This window comes from Dendrobates tinctorius, unplaced genomic scaffold, assembly GCF_039654945.1.
Source record: "Dendrobates tinctorius isolate UK_male_01 unplaced genomic scaffold, ASM3965494v1 ptg000293l, whole genome shotgun sequence".
NCBI lineage: Eukaryota > Metazoa > Chordata > Amphibia > Anura > Dendrobatidae > Dendrobates > Dendrobates tinctorius.
In genome coordinates, this window is record NW_027361960.1 from 26,930,350 (window position 1) to 26,953,927 (window position 23,578).

The 23,578-nt window shown below is 42.9% G+C and overlaps 1 protein-coding gene across 4 annotated transcripts in view; it reads right to left on the reverse strand.

The window, feature by feature from the left end:
* Positions 1–23,578, reverse strand: part of LOC141072935 (uncharacterized) — a 97,606-nt gene that overhangs the window by 32,599 nt on the left and 41,429 nt on the right. The gene's annotated exons all lie outside the window — the stretch shown is intronic.

Genomic DNA, 23,578 nt, shown 5'->3' on the forward strand with positions numbered 1-23,578 from the left:
ATCAATGGACGACCTTGCCCGGCAAGCACACAGCATGACAAAAGATCTGCAAGAAGCAAGAGCCGCTAACTCTGGAGATGTCGTAACCAAAGCAGCAATGCAGCTGAGGAATGAGATCAAGAAGCAAGATGTGAGTCAGCCATGGCCTCCCGATACAGATCAGAATGTCGTTCCTGCATTAGTCACTCAATTCCTGCAAACCCTGCTTACAGGAGATTGTGAGTGCCAGACTCCCTCTGAAAGAGCTCAACGTCTTGCCACATCCTTCGGCAGTGACTTGGTTTTTGCTGTTACCAATGGAAAGACAAAGCCACCCAAGCAAGTACTGCTGTCCTTTGCAATTAAGTCTTTGACCGGCAATACAGAACTGGTTCGAACTCTGAATCGTCTTGGCCACTGTGTGTCATATTCAACGGCTGAGGAGATCGATACAGCCCTTTGTATCCAGAAGTTGGAATGTTCAACGGATGACATCCCAATGCCAGCAAATATCTACCCTGGTGTGATCACAACCTTGGCCTGGGATAACAATGACAGACTTGAGGAGACACTAAGTGGAGCAGGTACATCTCATAGAGTCAATGGCATCGCTGTTCAGTCCAATGTTGCATGCTCTGTGACAAAAGTCCTGCCAGATGTAACCAAGTCGAAGAAAAGAAGCATAATTCCGACAGAATTAATGCTACCAATATACAATGTTGGGCGGCGGGGAGGGCCACCCAGGATTGAGACTGCGAATGTTAACACTACCGAGGAGGTCCAGGATTCAAAAACCAAGAACCATATCTGGCTTCTGGCTAAAATGTCAGACCATGAGGATCAGACCATTAGCAGTTGGACTGGGTTCAACATCCAAATCCGCAGCGACATTGTAGTGGCCCAGGACACTGTAAGCTACCTGCCTACTATCAATGCTCCTGCAACAGCCATGTCCACTGTGAATGAAGTCTTGGAGCAAACACATGCCATCATGCAGACCCTGAAGCTTAACAGAATTGTGTGCGTGTTTGATCAAGCACTCTATGCCAAAGCTGCCGAGGTTATCTGGAAACAGGAGAAGTTCAAGAACATTATAATTAGAACGGGTCTTCCACACAATCTGTAATCTCCTCTCCATCATAGGTAAGAGATTTCAGGATGCAGGCCTTAGAGATCTGTGTGTTGAATCCGGTGTCATCGCTGAAGGATCAGTGTCTGGAGTGATGGACGGCCGGAGGTACAACAGAGCAGTGAGACTACACAAGCTGGTCTATGTAGCACCTATTAGGCTTGCATGGAAAAACTTCCTTCCATGGCTAGAAGAAAACCATGCAAGGGACCTTCACCATCTGGAAGAAACACTGAAGAACATCACAAACTTTCGCATCAGTGTGTCGCAGGGATCCTTCGAAAAGTTCTTGGATAATGAATCTTGCACACTTACCCTGAAGCTCTTTCAAGTTTATCTTGAGACCTTCAGAAATGAACAACTCTCAGCATTCTGGATGTCATACTTGGACATGGTCGAGACCATGCTGGCCCTGGTTCGAGCTTCAAGAGAAGGCAAGTGGATGCTTCACCTAGGAGCAATCCGACAGATGATACCGTGGTGTTTTGCCTATGACAAGATCAACTATGCCCGATACCTAACCTATTACTATGCTACGATGTCTCGGCTGCCCATAGACCACCCAGAGGTCCATGAATACTTCATGAAAGGTGGCTTTTCGGTCCAGATCGGTAGCAAGAATCCTTTTGGACGGATTCCTGTGGACCAGACCATCGAAGAAACAATCAACAAAGACACCCAGACACCAGGGGGCACAAAAGGCTTCAGCCTCAAAGTTGGAGCTGTCGCCAGATTCTACCTGACATCGGAGTAGCGCAGCATGTACTTGAGGCAGCTGAGGGCCCTAGTAGGCCAACAATATACTGACTTCAGTCATTCAGACCTACAGGTGTCCAGGATTAGAAGAGATGAAGCCGATGTCCGATCTTTTGTTGAACTGCTGGAGACTGGTTGGTTGAACCCCTTCAACAAAGAGCATAATGGTGAACTTATCAGTTTATCAACAGCGACTGCAGCACCACCAGATGTAGCCAAAGACCTTCTAGGGGCATACAGTATAGGAGAGGATGCATATCACACATTCAAGGATGAGCGTTTGGGTACCGATACGCCAACTACACTGTTTCATGACAAGATGACGAAGAACAATCTTAAAACGTTCTCAAACATCAGAATGAAGACACACAGACAAGGCCTTGGCAAGGAGGTAATTTTGAAGGCTGACGGGAACCTATTTGGCCAGATGATACTTGTAGCTGAGAACAGAAAGCTACAAATGAGTGATGTCTTGACTCATCCCCTGGGGCCATTGCCATGGGCACTTGCCAACGGTGATGGGTCTATCCGCAAGACCAACAAGGCTGCCCTAGCAAGGGAGTTGGAGAGGAATGCTCCTCCTGCAGAGGTGATCCCTGAGCCCTCTGCAACCATCATTGATGGGATGAGCCTGGTTCAGAAACTGAAGGGAAACGATGCAACATTTGCCCAGCTAGCAGGCACAGCCATGAGTCGCGCTATCCATGAGGGTGCTAAGAGCAAGCGCATTGATATTGTCTTTGACGTCTACAAGGAGACATCCATCAAAGATACAGAAAGAGTCAACAGATATGAAGGCACAGGGATCCATTTCAAAAACATTCAACATGGGCACAACATCCAGCAGTGGAGAAAGCTACTAAGTAATTCCTCCAACAAGGCAAGTCTCAAAGTTTCTGGTAGAAGAATGGAAGGCGAAACACCACAGGGAGAAGCTTGAGGAGAAGGAGATGTATGTCACATGTGAGCAGCTCTGCTTTAAGATCACCAAAGAACCGTGGGAAGAGGTTGCTGACCTTAAGTCAAGTCAAGAAGAAGCAGACACACGCCTCCTTCTCCATGCTCTTCATGCAGCAGAATCTGGTTACAAGTCTGTCATCATCACTTCAGAGGATACTGATGTCATGGTCCTGTGTCTGGGCATGTGCCACAAAATCCCATCCCACCTGTTCCAGAAATGCGGTACACAGAACCGGACAAGATTCCTGGATATCACCACTCTGAGCAGAACATTGGGAGGCAGCGTGTGTGATTCATTGATTGGTATGCATGCATTTACAGGCTGTGACACAGTCAGTGCATTCGCTGGCCGTAGGAAGATGACGACACTCAAGCAGTTGAAGATGAACAAGACATACCAGGATGCCTTTCAGGAAGTTGGTCGTTCATGGGAAGTGTCTCCCGAACTCTTTGAGAAGTTACAGGAAATCACCTGCCACATGTACCTGCCAACTACCCAAACAACTGAGGTAAACATGCTCCGGTATCAGCTGTTCTGTGCCAGACGTGGAGTGGTAGAGTCAAGTCAACTCCCTCCTTGCCAAGACTGCCTTTTCATGCATGCACTGCGTGCAAACTACCAGGCTGCGATCTGGAGAAGTCTGCAGAGCCAGCCATTTGTTGCAAACCCAACAGACGGCGGTTGGATGATAGATAATGACGGAAAGCTTGTTGTCAAGTGGATGCGAGGGGCACCAGCACCAGAAGCTATTATCCAGCCACTGTCCTGCAAGTGTGTGCGGTCATGCGAACTTCCTCAGTGTACTTGCCTCAGCAATGGCCTGAAGTGCACGGACATGTGCAGGTTACAGACATGCCAGAACAAGGGTATTGAAGACGAGCCAGTAGAACAACAGTCAGATTCAGAGTCTGATGTTGAAGATATTATGGAGTAACGTTATATAATTATACATACACACAATAAATATATATATATATATATATATATATATATATATATATATATATACACACACACACACATTAGTATGGACAAGCCCATGACATGTTCAGTGTGTATTTACATAACTTGGATTAAATTTTGTTACAAATACTACATGCATTGTATTGACATTTTGGCATTTCCCCTAAATCGACCTTTAATCATTATTTTTTGGAAATATAGGTAGGATCTATTCAAAAGGTGAAAAATACCATTAACCCCTTCGCGCCGGCCGCCGTAGCGGTACGGCGAATCGTACCCGGATCATATGCCGGGCGATCGCCGCGGGTCGGGAGCCGGTTCCCGGTGCAAAGTGGTTACTGTACCGCCTAAAACATTCCTTAGGGGGTGTAGTTTCAAAAATGGGGTCACTTTTTTGGGGTTTCCACTGTGCGGGACCTCAGGGTGTCTCCAAATGTGACATGGCCCCATAGATTTCTCACAGTGAATTTTGCCGCAGCTTTGCTTACGAAGCCTGCCGTGCGCCAATACTGTGGTTTTAGACAACACTTGTGGTATTGCCGTGTTCGGGAGACAATGGGGAATAAAAAGTGGGGTGTACTTTTTCCTGGTCCCCCTTTTCAAAATGAAAAATGTGGGCCTAAAGCGACATTTTTCGGTAAAAAACGTACTTTTCAATTTCCTCAACCAAGTGCATGAAACTCCAATGGAGCGCTTGTTGGGTCAAAGTGGTTACTATACCCCCTAAAACATTCCTTAGGGGGTGTAGTTTCCAAAATGCAGTAACCTTTTGGGGGTTTCCACTCTGGGGGTACCTCAGGGTCTCTCCAATACAACATGGCCCACTGGATTTCTTCCAGTGTAATCTATTATCCCAAAAACCGCCTAGCTCTCCTTCTGTGCTGAGCCCTCTTGCGCGCCCATAATTTAGTTTACGTGTACATGTGGGGTGTTTCTATAAACTGCGGAATTGGGGTAACCAATTTTGGGTTTGGGTTTGCTGTTAACCCTTGCTGGGTTGCAGGTAAAATTGGATTACAATGGAATATCTGCCAAAAAATTGAAATTTTGATATTTCACTGTCATTTTGCTTGAATTCCTGTGCAACACCTAATGGGTTAACAAAGTTTTGAAACTCCGTTTTGGACACCTTGAGGGGTGTAGTTTGCAAAATGGGGTAATGTATGGGTGGGTTCTGTTATACAAGACCCATAAAGTGACGTCCGAACTGACTTGGTCCTTGGAAAAATGGGTTTTGGAAATTCAGTCGTAAACTTTAAAAATTGCGTATAAAACTATGAGCCTTATCACATCCGAAAAATATAAAGTTTCATTTCCAAAATGATGCCAATGTGAAGTAGACATGTGGAGAATGTAAACTAATAACTGTTATGGGGGTATCAGCATTTTTGTAAAAAGTAGAGAATTTCAAAGTTCAAAAATAGCGAATTTTTCCCAAATTTTCGTGTATTTTGTAATTGTTTATGCAGAAAGGTAAAATCTATTGACTCACAATTAGCACTACCATGAAGTACAATATGTCACGAGAAAACAATCTCAGAATGGCGTGGGTAGGTGATAGCGTCCCAAAGTTATTACCGCATGAAGTGACAGGTCAGATTTACAAAAAATGGCCTAGGCATTTGGGTACAAATAGGCCTGAAGGGGTTAAGCTACTGATGTGCAAGGGCTATCATATCAAAACAAACTACAGACATGCATCTACCTAAAAACACCAAAGAGAATTAGTCACTCCGGGTGGTACCGATATCGTCAAAATTGGCTCATGGACTATATGGCAACCCTAACTTATGCAGTCCTTCTAGACCTCTAGATCTCCTTTACTCTGTCCCTTGCACCCACTGATCAGACACTTATTTCAGCAATCAGCTTCCTCACTACATTTCTACTCTTACTACAACATCATCAGCCGTCTGTCAGCTTTTCCCTAATGTTTTGTTACCATATAATAATTCCCTCAATAATATCACTCATTGACTCCTCCCCATCCCATTTTGAACCCTATTTTACATTTTGGTATTAGAAATAGGAGATGCTTGTCTTACTCTATCAGTTTTAATGATTATTGATATTCTGCCTATGTGAATTTAAACATTTATTCTCTGTTTTAACTGTATCCTAGATCAATGATCATGAAGATGTCATATCCCTCCCATTTCCTCTGTGTCTATATGTATGTCTGTATCTCTTCCTTCAGATGGTCTGATGAGGGCATCCGTATGGTTCTGAAACCCATTGCCTCAATAAAATGACTGTACATCTACCCATAAGTCGTCTTTTCACGCAGCACCCAGTTGTTCCTTGCTTTTCTACTACACACTGCATTAGCCACTGTGGTTGCCATAGTGTATAACCAGCACAAGGAATAGCTGCAGCTGGTCCACTCTACTTCTCAGACGGAGCTGTACCTGTAGTAAGCACATCTTACAAAGTTAAGCAGTTTCACTTACTCCGAGTCACTACATTTTCCCAAGTCTACATCAAGAGGCACCACTTTTTTGTCTTTTTCTTTTAGGATTTAGTGATATCACGATTTCGGTTTTAAAATATCATAGCTGTAGAGAAAGACATCGACAGCACACCCAAAACTTAAACAATGACCTATTGCTAAGCAAAAATGTACTAAACTGAACATGAGGTTCTCAGTTTAACACTCGGCTCAGACGGTATGAAATGGTTGAAACATGGTATCTAAGGCCTAGGCACCCTGATGCCATTCAGATTAACCCCTTCACTACCAAGGGTGGTTTGCACGTTAACTACCGGGCCAATTTTTACAATTCTGACCACTGTACCTTTATGAGGTCATAACTCTGGGACGCTTTCATGGATCCTGGTGATTATGACATTGTTTTCTCGTGACATATTGTACTTCATGTTCGTGGTAAAATTGCATTCAAATAACTTGCGTTTATTTGTGAAAAAAACGGAAATTTGGCGAAAATTTTGAAAATTTCGCAATTTTCCAACTTTGAATTTTTATGCCCTTAAATCACAGCGATACGGCACACAAAAAACTTAATACATAACATTTCCCACATGTTTACTTTACATCAGCACAATTTTGCAACCAAAATTTTTTTTTGCTAGGAAGTTATAAGGGTTAAAATTTGACCAGCGATTTCTCATTTTTGCAACACCATTTTATTTTTAGGGACCACTTCGCATTTGAAGCCACTTTGAGGGGTCTATATGATAGAAAATACCCAAAAGTGACACCATTCTAAAAACTGCACCCCTCAAGGTGCTTAAAACCACATTCAAGAAGTTTATTAACCCTTTAGGTGCGTCACAGGAATTTTTTGAATATTAAAAAAAATGAACATTTAACTTTTTTTCACAAAAAAAATACTTCAGGTTCAATTTTCTTTATTTTACCAAGGGTAACAGGAGAAATTGGACTGCAAAAGTTATTGTGCAATTTGTCCTGACTACGCTGATACCTGATATGTGGGGGGGAACCACTGTTTCGGCGCATGGCAGAGCTCAGAATGGAAGGAGCGCCGTTTGACTTTTTCAATGCAAAATTGGCTGGAATTCAGATCGGACGCCATGTCACGTTTGGCGAGCCCCTGATGTACCTAAACAGTGGAAACCCCCCCAAGTGACCCCATTTTGGAAACTAGACCCCCCAAGGAACTTATCTAGATATGTGGTGAGAACTTTGAACCCACAAGGGCTTCACAGAAGTTTATAACGTACAGCGGTACAATTAAAAAATCATATTTTTTCCACAAAAATGATCTTTTCACCCACAATTTTTATTTTTCCAAGGGTAACAGGACCCTAAAAGTTTTTGTGCAATTTGTCCTGAGTACGCTGATACCCCATATGTGGGTGTAAATGACTATTTGGGCGCATAGCAGAGCTCGGAAGGGAAGCAGCGCCATTTGACGTTTTTGGCTAGAATTGAGATCGGACACCATGTCGCGATTGGAAAACCCCTGATGTACCAAAACAGTGGAAACCCCCCACAAATGACACCATTTTGGAATCTAGACCCCCCAAGGAACTTATCTAGATGTGTGGTGAGAACTTTGAACCCCCAAGGGCTTCACAGAAGTTTATAACGTACAGCAGTACAATTAAAAAATCATATTTTTTCCACAAAAATGATCTTTTCACCCTCAATTCTTATTTTTCCAAAAGTAACAGGACCCTAAAAGATATTGTGCAATTTATCCTGAGTACGCTGATACCCCACATGTGGGTGTAAACCACTATTTGGGCGTATGGCAGAGCTCGGAAGGGAAGCAGCGCCATTTGACGTTTTTGGCTGGAATTGAGATCGGACACCATGTTGCATTAGGAAAGCCCCTGATGTACCAAAACAATAGAAACCCCCCACAAATGACACCATTTTGGAAACTAGACCCCCCAAGGAACTTATCTAGATGTGTGGTGAGCACTTTGAACCCCCCAGTGCTTCACTGAAGTTTATAACGTCCGGGCGTGAAAATAAAAAAATCGTATTTTTTCCACAAACATGATCTTTTAGTCCCCATTTTTTTATTTTCCCAAGGGTAACAGGAGAAATTGGACCCCAAAAGTTGTTGTCCAATTTGTCCTGAGTACGCTGATACCTCATATGTGGGAGAAAACTACTGTATGGGCACACGTCGGGGCTCGGAAGGGAAGTAGTGACGTTTTGGAATGCAGACTTTGATGGAATGGTCTGCGGGTGTCATGTTGCGTTTGGAGAGCCCCTGATGTACCTAAACAGTGGAAACCCCCCACAAGTGACCCCATTTTGGAAACTAGATCCCCTAATGAACTTATCTAGATGTGTGGTGAGCACTTTGAACCCCCCCAGTGCTTCACAGAAGTTTATAACGACCGGGCGTGAAAATAAAAAAATCGTATTTTTTCCACAAACATGATCTTTTAGTCCCCATTTTTTTATTTTCCCAAGGGTAACAGGAGAAATTGGACCCCAAAAGTTGTTGTCCAATTTGTCCTGAGTACGCTGATATCTCATATGTGGGAGAAAACTACTGTATGGGCACACGTCGGGGCTCGGAAGGGAAGTAGTGACGTTTTGGAATGCAGACTTTGATGGAATGGTCTGCGGGTGTCATGTTGCGTTTGGAGAGCCCCTGATGTACCTAAACAGTGGAAACCCCCCACAAGTGACCCCATTTTGGAAACTAGACCCCCTAATGAACTTATCTAGATGTGTGGTGAGCACTTTGAACCCCCCAGTGCTTCACAGAAGTTTATAACGACCGGGCGTGAAAATAAAAATATCGTATTTTTTCAACAAACATCATCTTTTAGTCCCCATTTTTTTTATTTTCCCAAGGGTAACAGGAGAAATTGGACCCCAAAAGTTGTTGTCCAATTTGTCCTGAGTACGCTGATATCTCATATGTGGGAGAAAACTACTGTATGGGCACACGTCGGGGCTCGGAAGGGAAGTAGTGACGTTTTGGAATGCAGACTTTGATGGATTGGTATGCGGGTGTCATGTGCGTTTGGAGAGCCCCTGATGTACCTAAACTATTGAAACTCCCCACAAGTGACCCCATTTTGGAAACTAGACCCCCCACGGAGCTTATCTAGATGTGTGGAGAGCACTTTGAACCCCCAAGTGCTTCACAGAAGTTTATAACGCCTGGGCGTGAAAATAAAAAAAACATTTTTTTCCGCAAAATTATATTTTTGCCCCCAGTTTTTTATTTTCCTAAGGGTAACAGGAGAAATTGGACCCCAAAAGTTGTTTTGTAATTTGTCCTGAGTAGGCTGATACCCTACATGTGGGGGTAAAACACTGTTTGGGCACATGGCAGAGCTTGGAAGGGAAGGAGCACCATTTGACTTTTTCAACGCAGAATTGGCTGGAATTGAGATCAGACGCCATGTTGCCTTTGGAGAGCACCTGATGTGCCCAAACAGTGGGAACCCCCAATTATAACTCCAACCCTAACCTCAACACACCCCTAACCCTAATCTGAGCCCAAGCCCTAACCCTAACCCTAGCCCTAACCCTAGCCCTAACCCTAACCCTAACCCTAACCCTAGCCCTAACCCTAGCCCTAACCCTAGCCCTAACCCTAGCCCTAACCCTAACCCTACCCTAACCCTAACCCTAGCGGGAAAATGGAAATAAATACATTTTCTTTTAGTTTTATTATTTTTCTCTAACTAAGGGGGTGATAACGGGGGGTTTGATTTACGATTTATGGCGGTTTTTATGTTTGGCGGCTGTCGCACGCTAAAAGACGCTTTTTATTGTAAAAATAGTTTTTGCATCACCACATATTGTGAGCTATAATTTTTCCATATTTTGACCCACCGAGTCATGTGAGGTCTTATTTTTTGCGGGACGAGTTGACGTTTTTATTGGTACCATTTTCGGGCACGTGACATTTTTTGATCGCTTTTTATTCCGATTTTTGGGATGCAGAATGAACAAAAACCAGCTTTTCATGAATTTCTTTTGGGGGGTGCGTTTACACCGTTCCGCGTGCGGTAAAATTGATAACGCGTTTTTATTCTTCGGGTCAGTACGGTTACAGCGATACCTCATTTAGGTCGTTTTTTTATGTTTTGTCGGTTTTTTGCAATGAAAACAATTTTATATAAAAAATAATTATTTTTGCATCGCTTTATTCTGCGAGCTATAACTTTTTTATTTTTTTGCGGATGATGCTGTATGGTGGCTCGTTTTTTGCTGGACAAGATGACGTTTTCAGCGGTACCATGGATATTTATATGCGTCTTTTTGATCGCGCGTTATTGCACTTTTTGTTCGGTGGTATGATAATAAATCATTATTTTTTGCTTCGTTTTTTATTTTTATTTTTTAAGGGGTTCGCTAAAGGGGTTAACTAATGGGACAGTTTTATAGGGCAGGTCATTACGGACGCGGCGATACCAAATATGTGTACTTTTATTGTTTTGTTTTTTTTTTATTTTCAAAAAATGGATTTATTGGGGAATATTTTTTTTTTTTTTAACTAATTTATTTAGCGATTTTTTTTAAATTATTTTTAACACTTTTTTTTTTTTTTACTTTATTACCTTGTCCCAGGTGGGACATCACTGTCCTGTGACAGATCGCTGATCTGTCACATCACAGATCACTGTGACAGATCAGCGATCTGTCACAGGCACTGCTGCAGACTTCCTCATGCCTGCGCTTTGCAGGCACTGAGGAAGCCAGCTTCCTCAGGCCCCCGAAGGCCCCCGTCGCCATCTTGGATTCGGGGGCCTGGAGGAAGGGAGTCCCCCGCAGCAGCGCTGCACATTGCGCTGCCGTGGGGGGCTCAGGGAAGCACGGAGGGAGCCCCCTCCCTGCCGATGCTTCCCTTTAACCCCCGGTACACCGCGATCGCGTTTGATCGCGGTGTGCAAGGGGTTAACGTGTCGGGGGCGGTCCGTGACCGCCCCTGACACATTGTGCCGGGTGTCAGCTGTGATAATTAGCTGACACTCGGCCGCGATCAGCGGCGCTCACCACGTGGGCGCCGCTGATCGCGATGACGTAATATTCCGTCCATGGTAATTAGGTCCATGGTCACATGGACGGAATATTACGTCAATTGTAGGTAAGGGGTTAAACTAAATTGGGAAGACCTGAAGCTTTCAGAACTGCGGTCTGAAATAGTCATAAGGGTAAAATAAACAGCCGAGAAGTCAGGTGGAAGCGGAGACCCTGAAAACAACCTATCTGGAGGCTATGGGTGGTACCAGGGCATCTGTAACAAAGAACAAGAATTTTGGCCCCAACCTGAAGAACCATGAGGACATGGACATTTTGCCCCGAAATGGGGCAAAAAAAAAAAAACAAAATAAATAACCATGCCTGGGTAGGGAAAACTAAGATTCCCTTGGAATATGGAGGGGCCTTTAACGTCACCCTAAACTTGTTAACTGCTGAAGGAAACTCTATAAAAAGAGGTAGGCATCCTGCGAGACTGCTTGGAACCTAACAACTGCAAATGCCCTGGTGGTACAGGCAATACAGCAAAAGTTGATTGTCTGGACCAGGGTGGATAAAAATCAATGTTTTTTAAAAAAAAAAAAAAAAAAAAAAAAAAAATCGGATTTTTTTTATTTAAATCGGATTTTTTTCATTTAAATAGGATTTTTTTCATTTAAATCGGATTTTTTTCAATAAACTGCTTTTTGAGGAAAATATTTTACCATCCAAAGGTTCTTCCATCATGAGATAAAGCTGAGTTGTTTAACTCAGTAGAATAAAGGCTGTATATGTGTAACATTCACAATGCCATGCTCTTCCAGAGGTTTCTGTAGGATTAGTGGGCAGTTTCTCTCCTATATTATCACAGACGCTCGCTTTACTTACGCAGTTCTCAAAACTGAATTTGACTCCGCAGAGGTCCCAGCCTCTTCTTCACGGCAAAAATGTTACAACATGAACAGAGTTGAGAAAAAGACCTTAATCCTATTGTTCTACAAACCTATGAATACAGAATCAACCCCTTCAGTGCCAAGTCCAAGAAGTTAGACAATATGTTTCTGATTGTTTGGAGTGGAATAGATCTGCACAACACAAGAAGAATGTGAATCTAAGTGTGAGGAGGAGGAAGGGCAAGCAGACAAGAAAATGAAAGTGAAACTTTGAGCACAATACTGCAGCATAGCCACAGACAGACAAGTTTGGATCTGTTTGTGTGTACGATCTGAGGTTTATTACATTCTTTCCTTATAATGGCAGCAGGCCGTAAAAGAGACCCAGTTTGGGAATATTTTAATGAAGCTCCTTCGCCTATCGGTAAGGCAGGCATGCGTGCAAAATGCAAACGATGCAACAAAGAGATGCAAGGCCTGGTGGCGCGAATGAGGCAACATTATGAGAAGTGCGGTGATGAAGATGACCAAAGAAACACTTCTGAACAGGCAGGATCTTCAGGTTGGTAAACATTTTTATTGAATCCTATTTCTAAAGACTGAACTGTCATGTGTGAGAAAAATTATATTTCTTATTATTACTGCATGTTACTGTCATTTGGTACAGTTATGAAGAAAAAAAAATATTCCTTTTGGGGCAGGGGCAGTGATGTGTTGTGTACAATAAGCAGAAATTGTATAAACAATAAAATAACAGCATTGACTTTTTTTGTTTAGGGGAATTCATGGATTCTGGAAACTATCCACCTCCAAGATCACCATCATCCTGTTCTACAGTTTCAGAGTTATCCATCCAGGATAGTGCTTCATTAGCAGCAGCAGCATCATCATCAGACACCCACAGCCACATATCACCATCACCCAAAAGGAAGAAAAAACCTTTACCTCCTGGAACCACCATAGATAGGTTTGTGATAAGAACTAGCAGATTAGAAAAAGAGTTGATTGATGAAAAAACTGCCCAGTTTATTTATGCAACGAACTCTTCTTTCCGTCTGACTGAGAACCCACATTTCATTAATATGGTTCAGTCACTGAGACCAGGATACAGTCCACCCAGCAGAGCTGATGTTGCAGGGAAACTGCTGGATCAAGTGTATGACAGAGAAATGGAGCAATGTGCAACAGCTCTGGAGGGTAAAATTGTTAACCTAAGTATTGATGGGTGGAGTAATGTCCACAATGATCCTATTGTATGTGCTTGTATAACAACAGAAGAAGGTAAAGTCTTCCTTGCACAAACAACTGATACGTCAGGAAATGCACACACAGCAGAATACTTACAAGAAGTGGCAGTAAAAGCTATAACGACATGTGAACAAAAATTCAAATGTCTAGTACGCAGTTTGGTCACTGACAATGCTGCAAACATATCCAAGATGAGAAGTGATTTAGAAGAGCAGGGAGGGAATACAAAGCTGCTAATAACATATGGTTGCAGTGCTCATTTGCTGCACCTCTTAGCCAAAGACTTACGTGTTCCAGAAATAAAGGCTAATGTTGTTGAAATTGCTAAATACTTCCGTAATAATCATTTTGCTGCAGCAGCTCTGAAAAGGATGGGTGGAACCAAGCTAACGCTCCCACAAGATGTTAGATGGAACTCTGTGGTGGACTGTTTTGAGCAGTATATCAAAAACTGGCCTATTCTGATGACACTTTGTGAAGAAAATCGAGATAAAATAGATGGCACTGTCACGGCCAAAATCCTCAACATTGGGCTTAAGAGAAATGTTGAACATATGCTGAGCTTCCTGAAACCCATCTCTCAAGCTTTAAACAAAATACAGAAAAATAGCTGTTTTATTGCGGATGCTGTTGAAATTTGGAAGGAACTGAGTGAACACTTAAAAACAGAACTACACATGGACAGAATTAAATTACAAGCAGTAAACAAATGAATGGGACAAGCACTGACTCCAGCTCATTTTTTGGCAAATATTGTCAATATCCAATATCAGGGTCAAAACCTAAGTGCTGAGGAAGAGGAGTTAGCTATGACATGGGTATCCAGCAATCATCCATCTTTAATGCCAACTATAATAAACTTCAGAGCTAAGGGGGAACCATTCAAGAAATATATGTTTGCTGAAGATATTTTAAGGAAGGTCACACCAGTAAACTGGTGGAAGTCACTTAAGCGCTTGGATTTAGAGACTGTTCAAGTAATGATTTCACTTTTAACAGCAGTAGCTTCTTCTGCAGGCGTTGAAAGAATATTCTCTTCCTTTGGACTCATTCATTCTAAATTGAGAAATCGGTTGGGACCCAATAAAGCAGGAAAGCTTGTTTTTCTTTTCCAGATTATGAATAGGAACAAAGAAGATGATGATGAATTTGACGACAAGTGAGCTACAGAGGACAGCAGGGACAGTAGTATTTAAGTTTTTCATGTGTCTGCTGGGCTGACAGTCTGTTTCTTAAAATATATATATATTTTGTTTAGCCAAATTAGTTAACAAACATGGATGTTTGTTTAAGCAAATAACTTATGCTGTAATGTTGTTATTGTTTCAGTTGAATAAATCTATTTAAATTGTTATTAAGGTCAGGATTATTTTTCTCCTTCCTCAGTACAACAGAACAGTGGTGTCCAAATATGAATGATTAACCCATTAAACTGGGGAGAAAAAAGTAATATAAAAAGTGATTCTAAAAATCTTCATCTACTTGCATGTTAAAGTAGCAAGAACTAGTTTAGGTAGAAACTTTGATTTAAATCACTGATTTAAATCAAGCCTTACTGACTAGTGATTTAAATCGTGATTTAAATCAGTTAGATTTAAATCAAATCCACCCTGGTCTGGACAACCTGCTTAAGCCTCAAATTGGATGGACCTGGCCGGAACACTACCACATTAAGTAAGTTGATGAAAATAGTGCTAGTATTCTCTAACCCAGGAACTCTAGGAAGAATAGACTAAGAGAAGGTAGCGATCGGCTTGGAGACAGAGATAGCAGGAGGGCTGAACCACACAACAGAGAAAACAGCCTCAAAGGGAAGCTTCAACAGGCACTCCATGCCTCTAAAATGGCACCTTACCCAGGGATGGTGCATTCATGAGACCAAAGAATCTGGGAACTCCCCGAAAAATGAAGCCCATCAGATAGGTCAGAAAGTCAAGAGGATACAAGGTGACCTGAACCTAGGGCTTCTGAAAGTGTCAATCCTGGTGTATTTAATCTATAGTCTAAGATGTGACAAAGGATTCTTACTGGCTGTAGAAGCCTAAAGGAGGTAACCCACCACCAGCCCTCACTGAAAGGTGAAAAATACTGATTGAGGCAGTCGCCCCTGCTTCTGATATGAGAGGAAAAGTTCCTGCTAAAATTCTGAATCAGAAGGGAGCTAAAACCTTAAGTAGGACTACCTGGACTGCTTGTTGAATACACCAAGCTGAGAGGTCTCTTCCAGAGGAAAATTTCTGGTTGCAAATTGTAGAAACGCTCCAGAAGTCTTGTGTCTTCGCTAAACCAAGAGGTCTTTATTGGTATGTCTGACTCACTCAATGAAGTGGTCAGGGACCTGCCTGGCTCACTTGAGCGAAGTATGTCGTACTGAGAGGGTCTGAGACCACCGTTTTGACTCACTTAGGACAAGGCTAGAGTGCGTAAATTATAGTACCTACACATATCCTTCAAAGAAAAGGTTTTAATTGCAAGCTACACATACCATATATACTCGTGTATAAGCCGACCCCCCTAGTTTTGTCACAAAAAACTGGAAAAACTTATTGACTCGCGTATAAGCCTAGGGTGGAAAATGCAGCAGCTAATGGTAAATTTCAAAAATAAAAATAGATACCAATAAAAGTAAAATTAATTGAGACATCAGTAGGTTAAATGTTTTTGAATATCCATATTGAATCAGGAGCCCCATATAATGCTCCATACAGTTCATGATGGGCCCCATAAGATGCTCCATACAAAATACACCCCATATAATGCTGCACAAAGGTTAATAATGCCCCCATAAGATGCTCCATAGAATAATATGCCCCATATAGTGCTCCATAAAGGTTATGGCCCCATAAGATGCTCCATAGATTATGCCCCCATAAGATGCTCCATAGATTATTCCCCCATAAGATGCTCCATAGATTATGCCCCCATAAGATGCTCCATAGATTATTCCCCCATAAGATGCTCCATAGATTATGCCCCATAAGATGCTCCATAGATTATGCCCCATAAAATGCTCCATAGATTATGCCCCATATGCTGCTCCATATATTATGCCCCCATATTCTTCCCCATAGAATATTCTCCCATAAGATGCTCCATATATTATGCCCCCATATGCTGCCCCCCATAAGATGCTCCACTGAATATGCCTCCATATGCTGCTCCATAGACTATGCCCCCACATGCTGCCCACAGACTATGCCTCCACATGCTGCCCACAGACTATGCCCCGATATGCTGCTCCATAGAATATGCCCCCACATTATGCCCCATAGAATATGCCCCCATATGCTGCCCCATAGAATATTCCCCCATAAGATGTTCCATATATTATGCCCCCATAAGATGCTCCATATATTATGCCCCCATAAGATGCTCCATTGAATATGCCCCCATATGCTGCTCCATAGACTATGCCCCCACATGCTGCTCACAGACTATGCCCCCATATGCTGCTCCCATATGCTGCTCCATAGAATATGCCCCCACATTATGCCCCATAGAATATGCCCCCATAAGATGTTCCATATATTATGCCCCCATATGCTCCCCCCATAAGATGCTCCATAGAATATGCCCCCATATGCTGCCCCATAGAATATGCCTCCATATGCTGCCCCATAGAATATTCCCCCATATGCTGCCCCATAGAATATGCCCCCATATGCTGCCCCATAGAATATGCCCCCATATGCTGCCCCAGAGAATATGCCCCCATATGCTGCCCCAGAGAATATGCCCCCATATGCTGCCCCAGAGAATATGCCACCATAAGATGTTCCATATATTATGCCCCCATAAGATGCTCCATAGACTATGCCCCCACATGCTGCCCCATATATTATGCCCCCATTAGATGCTCCATAGAATATGCCCCCATATTCTGCTCCATAGAATATGCCCCAATATGCTGGCCCCATAAGATGCTCTATATATTATGCCCCCGTATGCTGCCCCACAGAATATGCCCCCATATGCTGGCCCACAGAATATGCCCCCATATGCTGCCCCATAAAATATGCCCCCATATGCTGCCCCATAAAATATGCCCCCATATGCTGCCCCATAAAATATGCCCCCATATGCTGCTCCACAGAATATGCTCCCATAAGATGCTCCATATATTATGGCCCCATATGCTGCTCCATAGAATATGCCCCCATATGCTGCCCCATAGAATAGGCTCCCATATGCTGCCCCCATAAGATGCTCCATATATTATGCCCCCATATGCTGCTGCTGCAAAAAAAATGCCATACTCACCTCTCCTGCTCAGGACCCGGCACCTGAGATATTCACCTGTCCCCCGATCCATCGCTGCTCACCGCTGTCTGCCACGTCGTCTGTCAGTGACGTTCAGGCAGCAGAAAGCACGGCGCGCACTAACCACATCACCGCGCCCTTTGCTGGCTAAACGTCACTGACACAGGACGGAACAGACAGCGGTGAGCAGCGATGGACCACGGACAGGTGAATATCGCTATATTTACCTCCTCCTGGCGCGGTCTCTGCAGCCCCCCCGCGCCTCCACGGTCTACCTTCAGCGGTCACGTGGTACCGCTCATTACATTCATGAATATGCGCATATTCATGAGTTTAATTAGCGGTACCACGTGACCGCTGTAGGCAGGAAGGGAGACAGTGGAGAAGCGGGGGGGGGGGGGGGGCTGCAGAGACCGCACCGGGGGGTAAGTATGATCTGTGACACCCCCGCTCCCCCGCCGACCCCCAGGTATATGACTCGTGCATAAGCCGAGAGGAGGGGGGGGGAGACTTTCAGCCCCAAAAAATGGGCTGAAAATCTGTACTTATACACGAGTATATACGGTATTTTCTTTCAATTCCTCATTCAGAGGCCTGGTTTGGCATATGCATAGTTAGAACATTAGTGATGGGGACCATCCATATTCAGGTGCACCTTGACATGGGTGGATGACTTTTGTGGGCTTGGATAAAACAAAAAACAAACAAACAAAAAAAAACGCTTAAGTACCTTACTTTTTAAACATTCACAGCAATTTTCAAGTTCATGTATTCATTAAATCGCAGTGTTCTGCCATATTGTTTATGTATATTGGCCATACAGCATATTTGCACGGTGTATTTGTGCAGCTGTACATTAAATTTAATACAAAGTGTACATGGGCGCTATTTTTTAGTTTTTATTTCATTTGCAGGCTGGAGTACCGTCTTTTCAGTGTACACGAAATAAGCCAGAAAGTAGTATCTGCTAGTCAGTTTGACAGAGAACGGAATTTGATGGTCTAACCACTTGGAAAAAGGTCAAAATATTGTGACACGGAGTCATATTGAATATTAAAATTGTCATTGGGGAGGAGATGACTTTTTTTTAAGATGAATTATTAGTGTCACCATCCTGAGTGCAGTAGACTTCACTCATGGTTTCCTGTGTCCACTAATGAAACGTCCGATAAAGTGTGTTTGGCCTCTGTATACCATTTTTTAATTGTATAAGAATATGCAAAAATCCTCTTCAGAGTGGTTTAGGACTAGAACTAAAGTGCCACCTATTCTAGTCTTATTACTTTCTGAAGAGGATTCTTAAATTTCCCATGGCTTATAAGTCTTCTTATGCCCTTATGCCGGCATGGCACTCTCCACATCTTCATAACTGGTTAAATTGTAAAGTGCTTGTAAAAAAAACAAGCACCTTTGCAACTTACCTAATAATCTCTCCATTCTTAGAGAGAATCTGCTGACTCGAAAAATGCTACTTACCTGTAGATATTGGGTTAACCTGCAGGTAAATAGCGTTACAATGTTGCCGGCCGCCTTACTGAGAGTGTAGCTACTGGGAAAAATGAACTTATATCCTTCTGGGAGCAGCCAGCTTTCAGTTATGAGGGTGGTGAAAGAGCAATCCCTCACTTAGCCATTCACTACACTGTATGTATGTCTTGGCCTTATGAATGACAGATCGTGATGCAGAGCATCTGTGCAGAGCAGGCTGTTGATTAAAGTGCCTGGGCGTGCTAACAGGTATCACACACAGTATAATGAACAGTGCTGTAAGGGGTGACTGAAGTCACTCTGTGCATGCCCCATGACTGAAATCCAGTGGCTACCGTAGGAAAGAAGTTCATTTTCTCCCGGTAGTCGTAGTTTTAGTGTCTTGACCAGGAAACATTATAATGCTATTTACCTGCAGAGTAACTTACATCTGCAGGTAAAAAGCATTTTACGAGGCGACAGGTTTCTTTTAATTCTATTGTGTACAGTTCTTTGTCTAAGTTACCAGCCATGCTACAGTCTCACAGTGGCCAGTTACCTAGGCAAGGTGTGCGCGCCACTTGATGGCTCCATATTTTACATCTTGCTTGTGCCACTCTGAAGCTGACCGGATCACTGGATCGGAACCGCTTCAGTCCCCCTGCACCTCTTAGCCCTTGCTGCAGAAGCAAAGCTGCCTCTCCTGACAGCATGGAAAAGAGCGCAGTTCCGACCAGCTGTAAGACAATGCTACTGTTCCGAACGGTCAATATTCAGGGTCCTGAAGAAAGAAGATTTGGTAAACACTTTAAGCTTACAATTAGATTAACATAACTGCCTATTACTTAAAATAAAATATAGCTTTTTTTTCCACTACTTTCTAATGTGCAAACTTGATTACATTTTCAATAAAAACACATAATTGTAATATTAGTAAATCTGATGCTAAAAGTTGTAGCCAAAGACTATGATGTTGCCGCATTGGTTGTTACGTGTGATCAGATATGCCAAAAATTTTAATTCACCAAATTGCGCAAATTTTCCGAATTGTGCAAACTCGATTTGCAGGTAACATTATCTGCGAATTGATTGTCGTCCCTTATAATGTAATGTGGTCTCTCCAGGCCCTAAAGCATAATAAATCTCAGATTAACCCCTTTCCAACATCGGGCGTAATAGTAAACTCTGACAGCGGCATTTATCAAGTGCTTCCGGCAATCGTGCCAGAAATACGCCTATATGTAGCAGAGCCGATCGGGTTGTGGCAGCTTCTAGTCTCCCACGGAGGCTATTGAAGCATGCCAAAAGTAAAAAATGTGTTTAAAAATATAAAAAATATAAAAGTTCAAATTACCCCCCCCTTCTCCCCATTCAAAATAAAACAATAAAAATAAAATCAAACATACACATATTTGGCATCGCCACATTCAGAATCATCCGATCTATCAACAAAAAAAGGATTAACCTGACTGCTAAACGGCGTAGTGAGAAAAAAAAGTAAAAACGCCTTATGTTTTTTGGTCGTCATGACATTGCATTAAAATGCAATAACGGGCAATAAAAAGATCCCATCTGCACCAAAATGGTATCACTAAAAACGTCAGCCCGGCACGCAAATAATAAGCCCTCACCCTAACCCGAGATCATAAAAAATGGAGACGCTAGGGGTATCAGAAAATGGCGCAATTTTTTTTTTTTTTTAGCAAAGTTTGGAATTTTTTTTCACCATTTAGATAAAAGAACCTAGACATGTTTGGTGTCTATGAACTCGTAACGACATGGAAAATCATAATGGCAGGTCAGTTTTAGCATTTAGTGAACCTAGTAAAAAAAAAAAACAAACAAACAAAGAACAAGTGTGGGATTTCACTTTTTTTTGCAATTTCGCCGCACTTGAAATTTTTTTCCTGTTTTCTAGTACCCGACATGATAAAACCAATGGTGTCTTTCAAAAGTACAACTCGTTCCGCAAAAAACAAGCGCTCACATGGTCACATTGATGGAAAAATAAAAAAGTTATGGCTCTGGGAAGAAGGGGAGCGAAAAACGAAAACCCAAAACCGAAAAAAGCTCTGGGTGTTTAGGGGTTAAAATGAAAATAAAGTAACATTAAGGCTATGTGCGCACATTGCATATTTGCTTGCAGAAATTTCTGCAAGATTTCTGCATCTCTTGGCAGAAAAATACAGCGGAAAATAAGCGCTTTTTAAGGCGTTTTTTGCATGTGTTTTTTCCTGTCCATGCAAATACAGACTGAAATTTACGGATCATGTGAACAACACTTCAGGATTGTCATTGAATCACCTTGTAAGTATTCCATTGCATTATTGGACCATTTACGCGCGTAAAAAAACGAAGCAAATACGTATCAAATATACAACATGCGCACATAGCCTTATACTCCTCTGTCAGTCCCTTGCGCTGTCCGATGCCTGAAGGCTGGTCCTCGGAGGCACTTTTTTTCCTCATCGCAAGCCACATGTCCTGGCCAGTTCATTCTAGGCCAGGATGTCCTGCCTCAACCAAGTCTTGGAGGTCACTGCACCTCTCGCATCTGAGGTATAGTCGCTGTTAGAAGTACCATCCCAGAGTAAACAGGCCAGAGCTATGACGGCAGAATAAAAGCCCAGAGCATAGGATGGCGGACAGTGAGCAGAGCTTTCTGCTGTCAAATCATCAACCACAGAGATCACTGCGCATTGCATGTCAGTGACATCATGACAAACGACACACCGAAACTTCTGAGGCCTGGTCGTGGCCAGAAGTCCCGACCTACACTGAACATGCCAGGAGATGCAGATTGTAATGAGGAAAAGATCAGGTGTGTCCAAGGACTAGACAGTGATGACAGCCAAGTGTTTGCTTGCTGTCAAAAGTTAATTTGTTTCAATTGTGTAAACTCGCAACTTTACAAAAATCTGTGTTCTTAAAGGGAATCTGTCACCCTTTTTTTCGGCTTGCGGCTGCCGGCATAGACATCGGGGGCTTATCTACAGCATTCTGTAATGCAGTAGATAAGCCTCCGATGTAACCTGAAAGAGAAGAAAAACATGTTATATTATACTCACCGGGGTGGGCGGTCTGGTCCGGTGGGCGTTGCGGTCCGGTCCGACGCCTCCCTTCTTCATGCGATGACGTCCTCTTCTCCTGTCCTGTAATGGCTGCGGCGCAAGAGCACTGTCAGGAGAGGTCCGGCGCCTGCGCACTGCAGAATTCTACTCTGCCCTCAACAGTGCGCAGTGATCTCTGTGGTTGATGATTGTCCGCCATCCTATGCTCTGGGCTTTTATTCTGCCGTCATAGCTCTGGCCTGTTTACTCTGGGATGGTACTTCTATCAGCGACTATATCTCTTTCAGGTTACATCGGAGGCTTATCTACAGCATTAGAGAATGCTGTAGATAAGCCCCCGATGTCTATGCCGGCAGCTGCAAGCCGAAAAAAAGGGTGCCAGATTCCCTTTAAAATTGTGGATGTGCTGTCTATTTGAAAAATTCAATTCCAGATGAATAAATTGCTCTCCAGTTGTTACCTTTGAATCTGAAGCTCTGGAAATTGACACTTTTTTACTGCTGGAAAATGCCAGAATCTAGTTAATAATTACCAAGCAATGGCTACTTCTTTAATTTAAGATTTACTAATACATCTACATATTTTAATTTTATAGCAAACCTGTCAGCAGGATTGTGCTGAGTAACCTACAGACAGTGTCAGGTTGGCACCGTTATACTCATTATAATGATACCTTGGTTGATGAAATCCGTCTTGTGGTTGTTGCTTAATCTTTATTTGCAGTTTTCAGTTAAAGGGTATCTGTCACCCCTTTTTTGAGGTATCATATAATATCATTCAATTGTGTGTCACATAAGGATTCTCTTAGTACTTTTGCTTCCCCCTGACCCCGCACCTTTCATGCATAAATAGCTTTTTTATATCGGTTCAGATGTATGTAAACTGCCGCTGTCCGGTCCACTGGGCGGGGCTTATTCAACTGCTCCCCCCTCCCTGTCTTGCTCTATGCATTTCTTCTTGCGTAGAGCAAGACAGGGAGGGGGGAGCAGTTAAATAAGCCCCGCCCAGCGGACAGGACAGCGGCAGTTTACATACATCTGATCCTATATAAAAAAAAAAGGTATTTATACATGAAAGGTGCGGGGTCAGGGGGAAGCAAAAGTACTAAGAGAATCCTTATGTGACACACAATTGAATGATATCATTATATGATATCTCAAAAAAGGGGTGACAGATTCCCTTTAATGAAATTCTTGTGCTTCGATGCGGCCCTTTATGTGGTGCTCTGCTTACATATGCATCTGAATGGGCTTATGACAAGTAACTGATCCTTCAGTGACCTGCCTCCTATTTTACATACTGCATATATTAGTGTTGGCTTTGAAAAAAAAAAATTTAACTTCAGCAAAATGGTGGCGAGGCATGCGCATTAGCATGTATCGCTTGCCAATACAGGCTACTGCGCAAGTGCCCACCGGCGCAGTTTAG